The sequence below is a fragment of the Notolabrus celidotus genome, chromosome 8, assembly GCF_009762535.1.
Source record: "Notolabrus celidotus isolate fNotCel1 chromosome 8, fNotCel1.pri, whole genome shotgun sequence".
Lineage (NCBI taxonomy): Eukaryota > Metazoa > Chordata > Actinopteri > Labriformes > Labridae > Notolabrus > Notolabrus celidotus.
The window spans coordinates 18,835,560-18,856,394 of NC_048279.1; the positions used below are offsets into that span (position 1 = coordinate 18,835,560).

General features: G+C 39.1%; 1 protein-coding gene across 4 annotated transcripts in view; it reads left to right on the forward strand.

The window, feature by feature from the left end:
• Positions 1 to 43: 43 nt before the first annotated feature.
• Positions 44 to 20,835, forward strand: part of pmt (phosphoethanolamine methyltransferase) — a 44,100-nt gene continuing 23,308 nt past the window's right edge. For 3 of the 4 annotated variants that reach the window (XM_034690711.1, XM_034690713.1, XM_034690710.1), the window contains exon 1: positions 44 to 554. The gene's annotated coding sequence lies outside the window, so the exon portion shown is untranslated. Of the gene's footprint in view, positions 555 to 18,675; positions 18,770 to 20,835 lie in introns of all 4 variants that reach the window. The other variant, XM_034690712.1, reaches the window with a different exon arrangement.

Consider the following 20,835-nt stretch of genomic DNA (forward strand, 5'->3'; position numbering starts at 1 on the left):
AACAGGTGTGTTTGAAACAGGTCTGTGCTGAGCAAGTCAATTAAAAGGTAGCAGTGTTGTCACAGAACAAACGATGAACATGGGAAGTGGATACGTAGCGACTTGTACGCCAGTTTAAGACATGTTTGGGCATTGGATGGATAATACATTATATTAAAAAACAGCCAATATAAATAACAACACATTCGCAAGAACAGCTGTGTATTTTCAGCCTTTTTTAAGCAGCTGTGTCTCCACATGAACCATTAGCGCAGGTAAAAGTCTCCGGTCAATAATGTCCCTCTTCGATTTAAACAACGATGACTTCTGTGTCAGTTTTGAGTTTGTGGCTGCAGCGGGCTTTGTGGAGTATGGTTTCCTGCTGCTTTGGACTTTTAATCAATTTCCCGGCTGCTTTCGACAACCACTCATTCAGCTTTAAATGGGTGAGAGCTTTGAGAGACGAACCGAAAAGAGAGGCCGAGTTTTTGCTTTGAAAATAATTCTACAATCAAGACTGGAGAATCGGAGCTGGACTTAGGAGGTGGACGTATCAGATGCTGCAGCTAACACAGGTACAGCACTCAAAAGCACTACACATTTGCGTTGTTTTAACACATGAGGGTGCACTTTGCAGTGTCCAATGCTTCTGTTGTCTGCCCCAGTGTTGTTTTATTGTGCTATGGTCCTGAAGTTTCAGTTTAGTTATTACTATAAAAGTGGTCTTATGTTAAATCTGCTTTACTAACTAAGGAAGGTGGTTATTCAGTCTTTGACTGGTTGTTTGTCACCTACACAAGGGCTCCAAATGTCCACCATAGCAGGGTTGCCTACTTTGAGTGTCTGGCTGGAGTCACATTTTTATAACATGGACATAATCTCATGTACTTGCACTTAATCACGTGTGCTTATTTGGATCACATAATATGATTTTACATAATAATAGACAGTGGTGTTCTCAGGCTGCTTGAGGGACAGGCAGTGGCGGAGCTGCACAGTTTTGACTTGGGTGGCCAAACTGGGGCACTGACTGTTAAGGGGTGGATAGGTGTGGAAACCATTAGGGGCTTACCCCAAACCTAGGAGGGTTACTTCCAATAATCACATCTACTTTAACTTATTTAAAAATTGTTAATTTTTTTTAGATTTCTAATGCTAAAATTAAAAATGTAACTCGACAGCGTCAACCTTTAAATCTGCTGAACTGAACTCTTTAAGGACTCAAAATGAAGATGATTGTCCAAAGTCAAAGCATCAACAAAAACAATATTCAAATCCATAGACACTACTGTCTCTGTAGCTTGTTGAAACACAACAACACAATAGCTGATTTCAATATTTGTATTGCCTTTGACATGGCAAATAGCCAATCATGTTTAAGAATTTCAGGGTGGCCAATCAGTTTTCAGAGGTGGCCAGGGACACCCCCTGGCTCGGCAACTGGGGACAGGGACAGGGTTTAAAAAAAAAAAAAAATGAAAGAGCACTTCCTTTTCAACCCCTGATACTCAACATTAAGGGTTAATTTAAACATAAACAGGCAGAGGTAACAAGAAGCGGGTTTGGAGGTCCTCCCCCAGGACATTTTTAGCATCTAACCCTTGATTCCCTGAATTCTGGTGAATATTTGTGTGACCATTTGTGCTGGAAAGTCAATTATGTAAAAGGAAAACACATAAATAACAATAACAAAAAATGAATTCAAATCCCTGAAAGAAGATTACATTCTAATAAAATTCGATCTTTCATTTTTCACGAGGTCTCTTTAAAACTGAGTAATTTTAATATAAATCAAAGGTAAGAAATAACTGATTAAACTCTTAAATCATTAAACACTTTCTGAGGTGTTAAACTAAACTCCCAAACCTTGCATGACAACCAAACCATTTACATGTGGTTCCTTTCAAAGGCTTTGTACTAAGCGGCAGCCTCCGGTCTCAAAAGATGAAGCCCATGCAGAAGAGTTATAAACTGCAGTTCATTGAGCATCTGCTTGAGGCTGGCTGCAGAAACACCGGAAACCACATACACATTCATTCAAAAAAGGCGATCTTTACAGAAGAAATAAACATTATTGGCTCTTTTATGGTGGAGTATCTTCTTTTACTTTACTCTGCTATCGTCAACATTGTGTAAAAATCAAGCCACCTTAAATGTCAAAACAATAACTGACAATTATATTCATTTTTGATCTTCGCTCTTGTTCATTGTCTCTGACAGAAGCCAATCAGAGTCAAAGGCAGCTCAAAATCTATGTCTGAGCAGCTGACCGATCAACACAGAGATATACATTACACACACCACAGTGTTTCTATGGTATAGTGTTCTGGCGTGAGATTTGTCTGGGCAGGGTGGGAGCGTGAGACTGATGGTGAAATCCTGTGTCACATGACCCAAAGTTTGGTGGTGCTAGACTGTGGTTGCAGAAGAAGAAGTCCTTGTAAGGCTTTTAGTGTGAAAGTGATCAACGGAGAGTGTAGTTCACAGTGACTTTATGAGAGTTTGACAAAGTAAACTTGGTCAGAGAATGTGTGTTCGTAAGGGTTAACAGTACTGAGTTAAACATTTTTTTTTCCTTTAACCTGTAAAGAGCTGTTTCCTAGATTTATGTAATCATCCAAATTTTTAGATATTCCTGTCTGTTATTGATAGAATGTACCTGATCTTACAAACTTTCTCTTGAAAATATAAAATCTCCTTGAGAGGCATGCCTCACAAAAGTCATGCTATGGATTGCTCAGTATGCACGATGCTGGTTTGAACACAGATTTTTCAATGCAGCCCAAAGCCTGCAAAAGGGCCAAGCCTTGGAATGGGTTACTGCAGAATGCTGCCAGGCTGGCAGGTCATCCAGGGCTCAGGGTGGAGTTTGTTGGGCTATACCCTTTTAGCCCTCATCTGTTATAACTGGCACAAGTGCCTCTCTGCTTCAACATAGTACTAGTAGTGCATGAGTCCCAACAGTGCCTGCCAGCATGGCAAACACACACTGACCCTGAAACAATGAACAGTATGCTCACTGATTTTGTAGCTTGTTTTTCCGTGAGGCACAAGGAAACCATACAAATCTTACTCTAAACACAGAAGGAATAACTGGGCATCGTGTAAGAAAATAAAACAAATGTAGAAAAATTAAATAATTACAATATCTCACACATTATTTAAACAAGACCATGTACAGCAAGCAAGTGAGCTCATACAACCTCCAAGGATACGGCTGCTCACCTGCCCCTTTACTGCGCCGCCTGCTCCAAAAGATGAATTGTCTCCCTCAGGGATCAATATTGCACCACATTCATACCTCATAACCATGACCTTGGATAATTTGGTCCAAAACTGTATAAATGTCCTGAAGCTAGAAAATCTGCTGAAACAAATTGTTGTTCCAAAAAAACAGGACTGTGGAAAAGTTTATTATATTTGAACTTTTTTGTAGATTTAACCCAAAGTCTGCTTAAAGTGATTTTCAGAATAGTACTGCAGCACACCTTGACTTTTCTAGATGTGCACTGACTTCAGTTCTGAGCACCGCCAGTCAGCTATCGTGTAAAATTAGAAAAATTGTCTAATAAAAAAATACTTTCACGCAGCATAATAAAGAGGACACTGATATTTACTTAGGGTAAACAAGATGGATCTTTTAGAAAAATTTCACTGAAAATTGAGAAATACTCAAGATAACTAAACCAATCATTTGCGTCTCATTTTTTTTCCAGTAATTAGCAATGACTTAAAATAATACAAAAATATATGTAAGGTCAAAACAACGTTTCAGAGTGTATAGGACTGGAAGCTCTGTGGCCGTAACAGCCTCCCCTTTGAGTAAAAACACAACATTTGGTAAAAGACAAACAACTTTGCTCTGATGGTCAACAACTCTGCTACTGTCAAGTAACTCATTTGTTGCCGTTGGGCTGATTAACACCATCTGACTCTGCACAAATCTCTAACATGATAATGTTGTCCTAAGGCATAGTAACAGCCAATGGGATTTGCACCTTTTCTACTTAAGTCTTTTGACTTTATCAAACTGATGCTCACTAAAAAGTGATGACTTTAAAATTGAAAATGAACCCAGTAGCTACAACACTCACAATGCTCAAAGACTGAAAGAAATCCAGTAATAGCTCATTACCTGCATTATGTATCATAACTTAAACAATGATTCTATGTTATTTAGTTTTATATATAAATCAACAGTTTGTGCCGTTTGTCCTCAAGTACTTTTGTTTGCAGTGATGGCGAACAAACTAAGTGCTTAACTTCAGCCACTTCAACAGCCTACAAGTTTGAGTCATGGGGTTGTTATCAGAGGCTTATCTACCTCTTCATGTGTGACAGATTAGCTGGCGGTAGATGTGATGCACACTCTGTCTCTGCTAGCCAGCTAGCAGGCAAGCCATTGGAGAAACCCATAATTACATTTCTAATTGCAGAATAATTAGGACTCCCTGTGTAGCTCGTTAAGTCATTTGTCACTGAAGCCTCTAATGTGGCGAACAACAACTCTCTAATTACACAGAATGAAAAAAGCTACATGGTGGGGTGAATTTCCAAACTACTAGTGGCCTGAGTTTTTGTGCAATCAAGCACATTCTATGAACTGATATTATAATAATAATAATTGTTATTATTATTATTATTATTATTATTATTATTATTATTAGCTTCCAAGATGAGTGTTTGTTCACTAGGGATATCAAGCAGCAAACGCTTTAACTCTAATCACATGATATTGAGAAAGCATGGCAGGTCTTTGGCGTTATGTTGCTTGGCAGAGTCGAGCTGTAGCTGAAATGCTCTCTCTCACCTTTAGAGTATGGCATGGTCGGATAATTTTTCTCTCCAGAGAAAAGTTTTTTTTCTCATCAGCAGGCAATAGATTTATGCAATGAGAAACTGGTCTCGCAAAAATAGACGGTCCTTGCAACTGTACAGCTTAGAATACATATAGGTGAAATGTTTTTGTTGAAATCAAGCAAAATGCTTCAATGCTTAATCCCAGATTGAGCACTTTTGTGCTAAGATGACTGTTTTCAAAACCCAAGCCTCTTATTGATGTCTTGTGTGGCTGCTCAAAAGACCTCTACTTTAGCTTTTGTTTGGCTTAGGTGTTTCTGTTCCAAGTTGATCACTGAAGCGTTTGAAGCGTTTGAAGCAAAAAATGGGTGAAGTATTTAAATCAAAGTTTCTACAGTCCAACTTCTTCAAATTTTGACATGATGCATTTGTGTCATGGCCAGTAAATGTACGCCCTGACAGTGCTGTTCAAACAGTATGGACACCGAATCCAAGATAGCTTAAGCTATCGTTGTGGCCACTCTCAAAATGTTGAACCCAATTCAGTGTGAATCTTAGAGAAACATGAAATAACTAAGGTTGGAGCCTTCCATCTTACCAAAAATAGTGAACTCACCAGTATGTTATTGATTTTCTTGGGTGTTGTCAGTGAGCCAAGAACAAAATGCCTTTAGACAATGCAACCAAAAACTGAAATTGAAATAGAAGTGTTGGGTAGGTTCGTAGTTACATCTAAAACATGTGCCTTGTATAATACTAAGATGCTGTGGATGACTTGACAACCAATACGATTAAAACATAAGCTACCATCCTATTCATGTTTTTATAGGCAATTTAAAGGATTCAAGTTCATCCCAAGTTACATATGTTCATGAAAGTGCCTCAAACAGCCAGCCATGACTGGCCCAACTTGAAATAGGACATAAGTCTGAATGAGACAGGGCCAGATGCATCCACATGAGAAAATAAAGCCTGAGCTGCAGATTTAGTTTATAGGCATGATGCTTTTCCTGCTGCAACTTCTCACTAAGAGTTGTCCCAAAATTACTAACGTTTAATGGCTTATTCAAAGCAATACATTTTACAGCTCCACAAATCCTGTAGATGTATATGAATCTTTAAATGCATGACGACTGCAGCCTTTGCAAACTGAGTCAGTCTCCACATCTTTAGGTTTAATAGCAGCTCCTCTAGACTCTTAAATTATACTGAACATTTTTCAAACACTTATTGGCAAAAAGTCATTAGCATACGTTGTTACTTCCTCAGCTTTTAGTTATATATGTGTGGAAGAAAGACTGCGGCTTGAGGATTTTTTATTTATTTATTTTTGCTAACATTAACTGTGTCATTACTATTCAACTCACAGTAATACTTTCCCCCTTCACAAAATCAACCAGATTTTTCCTCAGCTGTGGCCGACCATCTGTGTGTGTTAGCGAGGTGTCATTCCAGTGAAGGTCTGTCAGAGCTACAAATGCACAGCTGGATATAATGAACTACAAATCTGCATCAAGCCCCTGGCCCTGTTACACCAACACACACCTGCTCCAGCTGCACCCACCTGTGCTGAGTGGAGTGATATCCAAAATAAGCCTCATTTTAGAACCATCTGCTTTTTTGGAAGGTGTTTAAACCTGTCTGAATTAGAGGCTTTTAAATGGGCGAGTTTGACAGCATGTGTAGGAGTTAAAGTGTGCACAATCCTACAGGTATTTTCAGTGTGTAATCATGACTGTGGGTGGGTGCAAATGTCTTGTTATAAGGTTGTTTCTTCCCTTAGCTACATTTGCTGGTGTTTAACCTTTACTTAAGGACATTCTTCACAGACTGAGTCTCCCTTTTTCCTTTGCTGCTGAGCATATGGAGCTCTAAAACAAAATATCCTCACAGCACAATCAAGATAATACATCATAGAGAGTGCAGATCAAAGTGAAGTGATAAAAATGAGTTGCCTTTGGATCTGTTGAGGCAGACAGTGCCAGCCTTTACCTTTTCTAAGTGAGGATGAATTAGACCACCGTGGAGGAGCGAGCAAAGGCTTGGCTCTCTGCCTGCAGGTTGATGGAAGAGAGCTATGAACTCTGGGAAATGAGGATCTAAACAGGCCGTAGATCACCCTGCCCACTGGCTCTGTCTTTATCAGACACTGTCTCTCTCTCCCTGACTCAAACACCCAGAGACACACCTACACTCACACTGCACACAGTCAATACCTAGATGAATCTCTGAGGATGGAATCAATCAACCAGCGTGGCAGTGTCTCAGAGAGCTCACAAGGTTTGATGGTCCTCCTGAAGGAGAGCGATATGTCCAGGTGCTTTAGAGATATCTCAGCAGAAATCTCTAGCTTTCCATCTTTCCCTTTGGAGATGACAGGGAGTTAATTTCATTGAGATGGGGTTACTGTCACTGATGTATTGATGAACAGTTTTGGGGGAAAAGTTTTCATATTATGTGAATAAAAGTGATGTTATATCTGTTAGCTTAACCAAATGTATCAAATCATGGCTTAACACCAAACCTAAGAGGTTTAGTTTCATTTAAAAACACAAGGAATGTATTCTAGCATTAGTATGTTAGGCTTACTAGCTTACTATACCTACTGCACCATAGTTCAAGAGTAATATTTCCAAGGTCAAACACTAGCATGCAATAAACTTGGTAGTAGAGTTTTTAGGTTGTTCCATTAAAGCTAGGGTTGATGGTCATGGAAAACTAGCATGAATTTGAATGTAGCATGTCCTCAGGATTCCGTCTAGCACAGAACAGCCATTTTAAATTCTTGACTTCACAGGGGTTGATTAGAAATGGCTAATAGGCCATACAGCAGCTGGAGCCCACAATATGATTACTAGCAAGATACAGCAGCTAATGGGGGGGCATGTTTCCAATTAGCAAGGCTCATAACCCAAATAGACTGCATTTATCATGTTTACCTCTGTCACTAATAAAGGCAGAAGATGATCTCAGCTTCAACACGCTAAGTTGGAGAGGAAAGGAGAGAATTGATTGCAGTGATATTAGCAAGTGAGTAACTCCTGGTGTTAGCTCAATTAGCTGATTAGCAACAACTGAGAGAATCAAGCAGTGACATGGTTGGTGGTTGTTGGCTCAAGAGGTTTGTAATCAAGCACCTAATCTTTAAATAGACATTTGAGGGTATGATTATGAACTGCAAGGAGTAAGTGTTGTATTTGCAAGCGTGAAGAGAATAGCAAAAGTAACCGATGGGACTTGTACTCGGCAAAAGTTGGTATAGCCTGCTTTTCATCTCCTTTTCTGTCTGTTTCTCTGAAGATCAAAACACAGCTCTTTTACAGATGTTGTGCACTTCACCAATGTTTCTGTGTGATCTTTTGGTGTACATGGGATTTCTGAAGAAGATAAAATGGCATCACTTCCATTTCCATGACATCATTCTGACACTACCGTACTCTAAAAGTGAATCTAAAGCACTTACTGGCGATCCACACTTGGAGTCAGTGTGCTGCATCGCCTTTGTTTGACCAACCTGTCTTTGAGATGGAGTGCTTTTATGTGGATGAAACAATCCAGGAGCGACTTTAGTGTAGCCTGTGGGATTGTCTCAGAGGAGTTCCTCATCATTTCCAACTGCCACTTTTGCTGGTTAGTGGATTAAGAAAATAACATTTTTTAGATGGTTGCCTGCAGTTTAAAATGCATCTAAAAAATTTATGGTTGGAAGTAAAGACTGGCAAAGTTGGTATTTGTGTTTATGTTCATGTACTGTTGCAGATTAAAGGTGACAGAGTATGGGTTAACCTTTCTTGAACTTTTCCTCTTTTTTAATTTCTCATGGGTAACTTCAGAGAAGGGACTAAATGTATCAGAAATGTTGTGCAGAAGGATTAACTTTGTTGGCACAGTTTTTTACATCAGGCCCCTTTTGTAAAACTGGTGAGGCCTACAAGCTTATAAACAGTTTAAAAGACTACACTGATTGATAAATTAAACTTGCTACATGACTTATCCCCAGAGGAGAGATCTTAATCAAAAGGAAACGCAGCTTGATAATTCTGTGAAGTGAACCATGTTGACTCTTTGATCCATGCTTGTCTTATCAGTGCACCAAAACAGCCATCTCCGTCTTCTGTAAATGATCGTCTATATTATCATTAATATCAAGCTGTCTTCGTGCTTGTCTCTCCCTGACTTTGATATTTATCAAGCCATCTCTCACGCTGATGGAAGCCCATTAGCTGCAGACAGTTTCAGGCTGACATGTTGATTTAATTGGATTCAGCTTGCGATATAAATAAGCGTCCTTGACCCACGCGCCTGTCTTGTCTTGGTTAGAGATGCTCACTAATGGGGAAGTTCTGTGGGGACAGATGAATAACAAAACAGTGGGACATACGGTATATTGATACCATCAGAATAAATCTATCAGACAACCTTGCGGTTTCATCAAACCCCATTTGCCTGGGAAAGTTTGTCGTGGTCTTGCTTTTGGTTTAACGATTTATAAACCTTTGAGAACAGATTGCCAAGCAACAGCAAAAGGATGTTCAAAAACAAGACCTGATGTCTGACTGTTTCATTTTTACAACATATGGCAAACATGGTAAACAGGATCTTTATCTTAACTGCAGCAATGAGTATTTTTGCATTCGTACTGCATCAAAGCACCTTTTGGAAAGTCAAAGTTGTTTTTAATAGGGGTGAAAAAGCAAAAGAATATCTCCTAACTTGGCATATGCAATCTTACAGTTCATTTTTCAGTTCATTCAACTTCATTGTTTTGTTTCATTGTCACTGCTCTCTTTAGAGTTGTTTCCAGATGCAGGCAGCTAGAAAACAACACTGATGAACACTCAGAACCAAACAGCAGACAGACACACAATAAACATGAACTATAAACGCTACTGAAGCAAAATATGTCTCCCACGAGTAAGCTGACAAATCAAGGCTTACAGTAGACTGAAAAGTGAACTGAGGTTAGTAGAAATAGACCTTGACTTCCTTCATGCACCGAGATTAAAGGCACTGTGACGAGTTTAGAAAAATCTCTCTCCTGTACTATTGCCCATTCATGACCTTGATAGTGAAATGAGATTATCAGTGACAAACATAGTTTTTTTTTTATAATGAATTTTAGTTCCTGTGTTTGGATTTTCCATGAAAAAAGTCTAGTCAATGTTTAAAAGTCTTCTGGCAACGTTTGGCAATGAGAAGTAAATTAATTCGACACTTCTTGGGACACATTACATGACAACAGAACTGTGATGGATAACATTAAACCTTTATTAGCCCACCTATAGCAATAAATCAGAGCTCAGTTGTGTCATTGTCATGTTACAGTTGATATTTCCTGTAGCTACAATTCAATACATTACCTCATCTCTCTGCATCCTGCAAGAAGTTGTCTCAAATCAAAAAAGTTTATTAAAAGAAGATCTATATTTTATTAATTTGCCTCCATAACAAATGTACACTTGGGCAAGAGCCTCATGGTCCTCATCCCAGAGAAACAATAAAAAGATTGTTGAATAACGCCTTGCATGTCTTGTAATGTAAGGTTTGCACAAATGGCCAATTTATCACCGTGTCTGCATTTGCAAAAAGAAGCTAATGCAAAAATTAAACCCAGTGAACAGCTTTGTTTGATCCACCACAGTGAACAGGATTTGCAAATTTGTCACATAGAAAAACAAGGACTTGTGAAGTGATGAGACTAACAAATATTACACTTGGATTTTCTGTTTCTGTGATGTTTTGACAGGATTTTAACCACAAAAACTCACCAGTCTATTTTTAAATTTTCATCTGTCTCATATTTACCAGAAAGGCATTTAAGCTGAAGCAAATTTTGACTGTCTGCTTGTCCCTACCCAGTGTATGCAGTTCCACACAGGTCTGGCCACATTTGGATTCAACAGATACAAATATATGATGGTTACATTTGTACTTACTGTACATCGTCTACCACAGAGGAATCCGTAATTAAGTCATCACACAGTGAGATGGTCATCCTTTCCTCGCACAAATAGGATTCCTTCACTATTTTCCTCTCTGTTTCTGTGCAAGCCATGAACGGCAGGCAGTGTTGTTATCCTCAGGCTGCAGAACCCGACATACATCCACATCAATAGCCCCCCCATCTACCTTTGATGTCCTATAAATAGCTAAGCCTCTCATTGTGATCACAACAAACCTGGGTATGAAGATTCTGCCTGTATGCTTTGTTTCTGACTCCATTCACTCTGACTTGAAAAAAGAGATGAAATAGCTGTTTTCTCACAGCAGTGTACAGTAGCTAGTGGACATCACCTGTCACCTCCTGGGCTTTAAACTCACACAAAAAGAAAAACACTATGATGATACTATCACAGCGTAATGAACACGAAGTAAGGAGGAAAAGGCCAGTAGGTCACATGTGGTTCAGTTGGCTCTAGACCACTCTTAGTCCTTCCATCTCTCCCACATGTAAACACATCCACCGGGAGAAGCAGCCTCTTTCATTGGATCAGTATCCTGACATTTAACCACAGCCAATATAAAAATGTCACTATAAACCACATCTGAGCTTGTTTTCTATCTGATGTTGAATAAGCTCTGGGAGAAGCGCACACTATTACAACCCCAATTCCAAAACAGTTCGGGAGGCAGGTATCAAATCTAAAATGAGCTTATATTTTTATAAAACAATGCAGTTTTTCAGTTTCAACATTTGACATCTTGTTTTTGCACTTTTTTCCAATGAAATATAAGTGTGACAGCCCAGAGCGCCAGACCAGCAGAGTTAGTTGGCAAATTAACCTTCAACCAGATCCTGTTAGCCATGTATTTAATGTAAGTATCTCACCAATGGACATTGAAAGCGTAGTGTTTTGTTCTTGATTAAATGAAATTACATCATCTAGTGTGTTTAAAATGGCCACAATAGCAGAATTAACAGACCTCCTTGTGGTGGATGCCGTCTTCTGGGTTGTTTAAAAAAGGCTCATCATCTCATAGAACCCGTCCCATTTCTAAATAAAGGAGTGAATGGTCTGGTAGTTGGGATCAGCAGGAAATATTTTAGAATGATAGTGGTTCCAGACCCAGCAGCTAGTGAGAATGAATATGATCTGGCGGATATACCAAAACACAACAATGTACCTCTCCCTGCATTCTATACTGGTGTGTTGGTTGTGCCTGTATAATGGAAGCAGGCCACTTTTTTTGACAAAAAATATTCCAAGTGCGCCCTCTTCCCCAACCTTCACAGTACATGTTTTCTGTGGAGCACATGACAGGCATCAACATTGATTGGTCTGAATATCTTCTGATGCTTATTGAATAAGATACATTGATACATAATCTGAATTTAGCAAAAGAGAGAGACAAAAGGTAATTTGATAAAGGAAAGGGGGGGTAGGAATACGGTGTTACTTTGATCCTGTCTGTAGCTCATCAGACCTATTTGATTAAATCGCTGAGATGTGTGAATTTAATTCTCAGGATTTAATGCTCAAGGCAGCTGAGCAGGCAGAGTGTGTGAAAAAGTAAAAGAATTGGCTCTGTGATTTAGTCAGTAAAGATGCAGCTGTTTTTGTGGGGAAAGCGTAAGATTCAAAAGATGGACCTTGACAGAATTTCTAACCAATTTTCCTCTATAAATGGGGACAAGCAGATGCACATTCTTGGCAAAATGTTTCTGTGTGAAGACACCTTGTCATCACAAGTCAAAACTCTATAGATAGGGATATTTCCTTTGCTCTGTGTAGATAATGCTCTCTGTTGTTGTGATTTCTCTGCCTGTCTTGGGTGGCCTCGGGGTTTAGCAGAGCATTTGGTTCTGTTCTATACCAACTCTGGGTGGTTAAGCCCAGCTGCCTCCCATCACTTTGCTGCACTGTTTGCTTGTCTTGTCAAACTTCTCCCCTCCTGCTCAGCACTCTGGAGCTCTTATATTCTCTCCTGTTCCCACCAAACTGCAGATGGTTGATTGAGTCTGTTGCCGGCTCTGTCTGATTGTCCAGAGCAGCTGGCAGAGGAGGTGCTACACAAAGTTTACCACTGCAGATGGAATAAATAGGGAAACACAATGTGCAGCACAACAAACTGTCAGAACAGAAGACTGCCTTCTTTTTTCAGACTTGACACATTGAAGCAGTTATGATAAATATGTACACGTTTGATGCAATATGAAAACAAAATATCCATTAAATCTACCTTGGATATTTGGTTAGAGTGATGAAAAGCTGATCTAGCACCATGTGCACAATATTTCTTAGTCTGTATTGTATACATTATGATTGTTTCCTGCATAACAAAAGCTTACATTGCCAAGTACACCAATACAAAGCAGGCCAGACAAAGGGAGCCTTGGTGGTAACGTATTAATGTTGGAGGGTTATAAAAAGAGAACGACCCAACAGATCCATAAAATAGAGACATCCTTGTGTGACTTAGGATTTGTCCTCACCCTTGTTAGTCAGCACCAGAACTACTTGTCTGTTGTAGGCCCAAAATGCTGGTCATATGTTGAGCTGTAGTGCTGCCACCTGCCACTATGGGGCTGTAGCTCCAGTAGAAATAGACCTTGACTTCCTTCATGCACCGAGATTAAAGGCACTGTGACGAGTTCAGAAAAATCTCTCTCCTGTACTATTGCCTATTCATGACCTTGATGCCACCTGCCACTATGGGGCTGTAGCTCCAGTTAATGGCTACTGCCATAGTGCTATAGAACTCTGCTACCAGGATGTGATCAAACACACGGGACGTGATCAAGCACACGGGTCGGGATGGAATGTGACGGGACCGAATGTGACGGGGGCGGCAAGGGATGTGACGTGACGTGACGGGACGGGACGGGACAGGGCGGGGGGGACATGATGTAATGGGACGGGTCTGGTTTGTCAGTATTTTAAGCTAGATAAAGTAGATAGTTATATGTATTCACTTTGGAACATTCTTATTTTAGTTATAATCATGAATACGTTGGTTTATTTTTTCTTTTCCTTAAAGGTGACATGCTCTTTTTCATCAAAATATATTGGTCTAAGAGGTCCCCAAAACACATCTTTTAAGTTTATTGCTCAAAAAAACACTTTGAAATCAGATTTTGGCATGCCTGTAAACCCCTCTTTTTCAGCCCTGCTCAGAACAGGCTGTTTTCTGTGTCTGTGCCTTTAAATGAGAATTAGCTCTCTGACCACGCCCCCTCAGGAAATGGATGTGGCCTCGGCTCTCCAGCACGTTGATCTAATGTTTACATGTTGGCTGAATATACACAGCTGCGCACAGACCCGCGTTACTTCAACCCTCTGAATTTGATCCAGAATCTGATCGGCGCCTGCCGCAGGACCTTTCTGAACGATTGGTCACAGATTTTGTTTCTTGTGGTTTTATTTATCAGTATGTCGACGTGTCTTGGTACACAGGGACGAACATGTAGCTATGTGGCTATGCTAACTAGCGCTAGCACTTTTCCATGGAAAATAAAAATCATCCACTAGATATTCAAATCTGCAGACGTGGGGAGTAAAACCGACCTTTGTGTTTATTAAGACAGCCTACAACTAGCATGCCTCCCTCCTAAGCTCCTTGTTAGCACACGTGTGCAGGTAATGAAAAACGGAGGAGGAGTTGAGTTGTATTTTATACAGTCTATGGGCTGAACAAGCTCCGAGCTCTGACTTCTGTTACAGACGTTACAAACGGCTCGTTTCAACACATATTTACAGAAAGGTGGAGAAATCAGAACAGGGGCAGAATGAATTTTTTTCATTTTCGGGGGGTTTGTAGACATGCCAGGGACACATATTTCAGGTTGAGAACCATTAAAAAGTCCATTTTGCATGATATGTCACCTTTTAAAAGAGACCGACATCTGCTGGTAATGTGAAAGACGATTAAACGTATTGGATCAGATTTGTACAAGGGAGGTCCATTGCAGATGCCCCAAGTCTCAGTCTATGTTATATGAAAAGCTTCTGTTTGGACCAAGCAAGATTGTTTAAGAAATTTTAAAAACAAAAAATACTAAGGTTCTTGTGTAAAAATCCAGTTTGGAAATTCACCTCTCTGCTGTTTGTGCCGTGTGTGCTTTGTGCCAAGATGCTCATTACCCACATTTAGGTTGGAAACACTGCTGTCTTTCAGTTGACTTGAGCATAACGGTTAAAGTCAAGGACAAATGGAGCCATTTACTTGTGTGCATTGCTTGTTTCTGAAAAGATCTTTTACTCTTAGTCAGATACGATGTATCTTTTCAATTTGCATTTTAGTCACTGACGGACTGGTAATGAGTGCCTAAGTGGATGATGAGTAACAAAGCTTGTCAGTACATCAATTAGTGCTCATGCTCATGTCTAAGTTCATTCATGTGCGCATGATAATGACTTTATGTGTCCTTTTCTCATATCATCTTTCCTAAAAGAAAAGTGACAGAAAAAAATACCTCTTGCAAACACAGCCTTCGATGCCTTGATAAACAGCAGACATAATGCTACCTGTATTTTTGTTTCCAATTCAGTTTCCACACAGTGAAGCAGAACACAGTTCTCAATGCAGTTTGCTGGGTTGTAGATACATCAGTCAATTCCTACAGGATCCAAAGACTATTTTAAGTGAGAGGTCAGGGGAAAGGCTCCTCAAGGCAGTGTGTGAAGATCACTCAAACATGCCTGAGAAGAGAGGAAAAATGTCTGTTGCTGGCTGTATGGCAAAATAAAGACATAAGAAAAGCCGGTCATCACTGTTTATGGGTGACCTGGTGCTTCATTAACTTCCCTTATACAGGCTCTGATTTAAATGGCCTCCTGTTGATGTGCAGGTACGAAGTTCACAAGCTGCTTCAAATCTAGCGACTGCCTCCCTGTGGTGCTCGTATGTTACTATAAAATACAGTTTTGAACATAAGTTTAATAAATGATATCAGACATAAGGGTGAAGCTGCTTTATAATATATATTTTAATATGCAAATCTCTTGCTCTGCCCAAGTCGTGCTTTCATTCTGTTGGAAACCCTGATGGATGGGTGGATGTAAACTGCCACTTGAGTGGTTGGCGAAGCATGCAAGGCAAGGCGGTTGTTCTGATGAAACAACTTGTGTTTTAATTTCACTTTGTGCTTGGATAACTTGAATCCGTTTTTGTTTTTTTTAAAAGCTCCTGCAGATTGGCTTTGTTTGATTACTTGTGACCATCAGCCCTCATGTTGATCTCAGTGCAGCAGCTTTCATTCCAGTTCTCTTCTAGAGAATGGGCAAGTATGGTCAGGGTCTTGATCTGCTGGAGCTCTGACTGCACTTTGGCCTGGCTGTGTGGCATAGAAAATTGCCTTGAGGAAAAACATACCCTCAAACTTGTGGAACATTGTCTCAGTAGAGGAAATACAGTTTTTTTTTAAAGATCTGAAGAAAAAAAAAGCATTTGTCTTGACACTTGCATCCTTCATGAATGTACAGCCTGATTTCAACTTTTCTAAATTACCCAGATCCACAGTGTAAGACCCATACTGTTACATGTAGAACTTCATCTAACCATAGGATAACAGATTTTTGGGTGAAGTAGGAAATTGAACCCACTAGAGAAAATGACCTCACTCCAGTGTTGTTTTATCAACCTCAACTGAGCTTACCTCTGGCTCCTACAGGTGAGAGGCTTTTTTTTCTACCACTTTTTGTAACTTAAGATAGCTTTTTTTGGTCACTGTCTTTCATCTGACCACTGCTAAGATGGATTTGAATAAACCATGGATCATCTTGAGTATCAGTGAGGTTTATTTGCCTTTGCCCGTCTGGAGCTCTGGTGTCACCAGTGTCTACTGCTTGACCTTGTTTTGAATAAATCTGTCTATCCTTGAAGCACTTTGGGCTGCATGCTTGAATGTATGAAAGGTTCTATATAAATAAAAATGAGTTGAATTGAGTTGATTGGACGAAACCTGATGCTAACTGAATCTCTCTGCCAGTAAAACCACAATCAGACTTTTTTTTTCCATCACTTGAGACTTTCTTCTTTATTACTCTTTTAGCATTGATCCAAGCCTGATTTTGCTTTCCAGTTGGCCCACCAAACATGTAAAGATGCATGTTTCATCAAAACGCTGGGAGGGTTTTAAATGTTTCTGGAGTCATACATTTGCTTAGTTGTCATTCATGAAACATGAAACCCCCCAGGGATTTATACCCTTGGTTTTTCTCTTCCTGTATTTTGGATACAGTTATTATTAGTTTGAATCACCCATGCCCTCTCACATTATTCCAGATTAATGTTGTACATGAGGAAGAACAATATCTACTCAGTCTAAACAAGGCTTATTATAATGGAAAAGCCTTAACATTACTGAATACTTAATGAAAATCATTTATTAAGTAGCATAACCATAGTTGCCATGCTGCTGTGAAGGAATTGAGCTGAAGTCTTAAAATTGAAGAACCAGCTTGAATGCTTATTTTTTAGATTTCATTTGATTCTAATAGCACAAGATTACAGCTTGTAGCAGACGGACATATCAGGTCACTTATTAAGAAGAAGAACTAAAAACACAGTATAAATAAATCATCTTTGAGAGTCACATTACTGTAATATAATCTTGGGAACGATCGTTCCATTTTAGCATCCATGAGGTCAACATGTGATGTCCTTAATGCGAGAATATAGTTTGTTGTGAGGTTATTTTTATTCACTTCCTTGCCATGTCAAATAATGTTGTTATTATGTTTACGTACTCGCATGAATATGTGCCCACTTTTATAACCATCCAATAATGGAATAAGAAGTTAGCCATAGCCAAAGGGTGAAGCTGTATTTTGAATTGCTTGAGGTCAGATGCAGTAACTCAAGCACCTTCTCTCCTCCTCTTCCCAGATGCCAACACCTGCATGCATCACATAAAAAATACAACACTTAAAGCTGTAAAAGGATTCCCAACCTGATGTCTTGGGGTCATGGTCCAGTCTTAGATGTCTGGCTCACATTCAGCACTCAGCTACTACTTAAGGGTTATCTCCTCTTTCCCTTTAGCTACTCAATATTAGGTGGAATGAGTTTAGCCTCCATTGCCTGGAGAGCTCTCTGTACTGTTTTATGTCTAAAATTTCACCTCTGCAAGACCAACTCAGACCTTTACACAAATCTCTAAAGTAAATTATGATAATGACTTTTTTTTCCCCTCAAGGGCTTTTCTGTTGCTAACCTTAGTTCAACTAAACTCAGTTTCATTTTTATTTTATTTTTTCTCCTTTTGTTCAGATTGTGTTGTCATGTTTCTAGAACATTAAGATCTGAAATTCAATAAGATGGCCTGACAGTTATACATAACACAAGATGTTGACTTTTTTTCTTTTGAATTTGAATCAAAGTTTTTGCAGAATACTGCTTCAAGATTAATTTGATCCAGAAGTTTATACTTGAAGAGCATCTAAAAACCAGTTAGTCAGCAATATTTACAATGGTTCAGGAAGACTGGAAAAAAAATCTGCAATGACACCAAGAGGAGCTGTCTTCAAATGTTGATTGGAGGATTTCTCTCTTTTGTAGCATAATTTACTATTTTTCTGGTTTTTTTTTATTTGTACTTATATTGGTCATACAACTTGCTGCGAGGGCTCTTATATGTATGACTGATATCTCAGTGTTTTGATTGCTGTGATCTGTCAGCTATATTCTGGGGGCAAATTGCTGTGGGGGACGGGGGTATTTCTCCTCCTTTGCTTTTCATATAGGCTTACCCTCTCTCTGGTCACTCAGTTTTTATCCCTGGTGGGGACATATCTCAACCCCACTTCTGATCTGACTCATAGACTGTATAATACATGGACATAGTCTGCGTAACCTCACCTCTTGGTTTTTGAAGCAGAGTTTTGAAGCCTAACGTTGACAGTTGCCATATTGAAAATGCTGACTCAACCTAATTTACGTATGACCCAACTACAGGCACACAGACAGAGTTGAGGCAGGTGTTTAGCCTCCTCATAACTACAGTGTACGCGTCTGTCAATCAGGTCAGCCATCACTCCTTTAGGATCAGGTAAGCCATCACTCACTTTAATATCTTCAAAACTGATAAGTGACAAAAAAAAAAGTTCCCTTGTTTAGTATGTCCGAAAAGAGAAATTAGCTATTCAGACCAATATAGTTTTTTGAACCAGGCTGTAAACATCTTTATTCTTGCTTTAAACATCAGCTTTTTCAATTGGGTATGCGGTTTCGGTTGCTTATGTAGCCAGCATCAAGCGGACACTTGACTGGACTGCATTATCTAGCTCTTCTGCATCGGAACATTTCTTAAGACCTTTAATGCCTGATAAACATAGATTGTATATAAAATGGACAGCGTTGCTCCGCCTTTCTGATTGTACGGTTTTGAAGCCGAAAAACCCTGTTCAAATGTGCAGCCATTGTGCAGCCAGAGTCTGCGCTGTAGGGAATTTCTGTGGTTGTTACAATAAGTTTTGTATTGCTCTCCTGAAGTGTTAAGGTCTATACAATGTTAATTCCTTGAACTGCAGCTTTTTTTTGAGTTTTGAGTGGCCTCCAAATGTCACTTTGAATTGAGGCTACATCTAAAGACCTAAAATCTTGAAAATACATTTCTATGTGTGATCCATTAAAAAGACCCATTGCTGAAACGTATTCTATATGAACTCACTGGCAGCAATTGAAATGCTGTTTTATAGCCTTTCTTCTTTGCATTCTACCTCTGTGTTCATACTTTTTTCACAGAGACAAAGAAAAAAACCTTGAACTCCTTAACTAATTTAGCAATAAATCTGAGTTCTGATATAGATATTACAAAAAAGTTCAATTAATCTCCAAAATGTCTGTCTTTTCTTGTGTCTTCAATAAATGACATACCAGAGAGTGCTGATGAATACAGTCTTCATAATAATGTTGTACAGTTCATGTTGGACAGCATTTTACAGTAAGTCAATAACGTAACAGTCTTGGACAAAAACAATCCCCTAACCATAACCTCAGCCCACCTGTGTGTAAAATTACAAAAAACAATAATGAATGAGTCTTGCCAACATGAAAGCTAAGTAACGTTAGCCTTGAGAAAAACTTTCTGATAACTGTTTTAAAAAGCCTCAAATTACTATTCCTTTAACTGCTAAATGATTTAGAAGAAAATTATTTTATTCCTTTTAATGGGGATTTTTTTTTTCTTTATGCAGTGAAGTAGTTATAATTTCTTAGCTACACATTCTTCCCATTGTTCTGTATTCACAGCAGTCATTTGTATAATTTATGAGACAGTTTCTAGAGTGATCCCACCACACAAGGTCTGTGTATATGTGTTTGTGTGTATACTTTATATGTGATGTGTGTATAGCTTGGTGCATCTTTGCTTGATTCTAACCAGCACGTGTTTTGCTGGAAAGAGACTTTTTCTAACCACTGCTGCTGGACCGTGGAAATTAGCCACAGGCACAAGGACGCGCACAGAATAGCCAATGAAATAACAGATATGATTAATGCAGTTCAAGACATTTTTAAGCATAACAAGGAAAAGTGTGTCATAAAAAGATGGTACGCAGAGGATGATGCTTTTAATGCAAGTGACAGTGTCGGATATAAGCAAAAAAAGAAGATATACATCATATGAGAGTGAAAGAATAATAGTTTGAAAACATTCGCAGGGCTTAAAAGCAGGAAGAGGCAGAAAAATTAGGAAAAAGTGACAGGAAATCTTCATAGCGCTGACTTGCCAAGGTAGAATAGGTTCCACGCTGTCATTGCTACTGTGTGCTTTGTTATGTTAGGAAGGAAAACTCGGTCTCATTTTAAGATCGAATGAAAGTCCTTCTGGTGAAAGTGACTTATATAAATGAAACTTATTCAAAACTAAAAAACGTTAACTTTCTGTTCCAAACTGGAGAGGTAATTCTGTTTTTTGATGTATTATTTTCTCATCATCATCCGTGACTTCTGCAACCACATTCTTCCATTTGGAGTATTTTAGTTTTCTCTTCATGTAAAAAACAAAATGTGCTCTGATGACAGCTTTAGCTTTCTTTTGCTCCAATATTGAAACCTTCCTCATTGACATAGAGGCTTGCATCGGGCAAATGAAACCTTCCACTACTTTTCAGT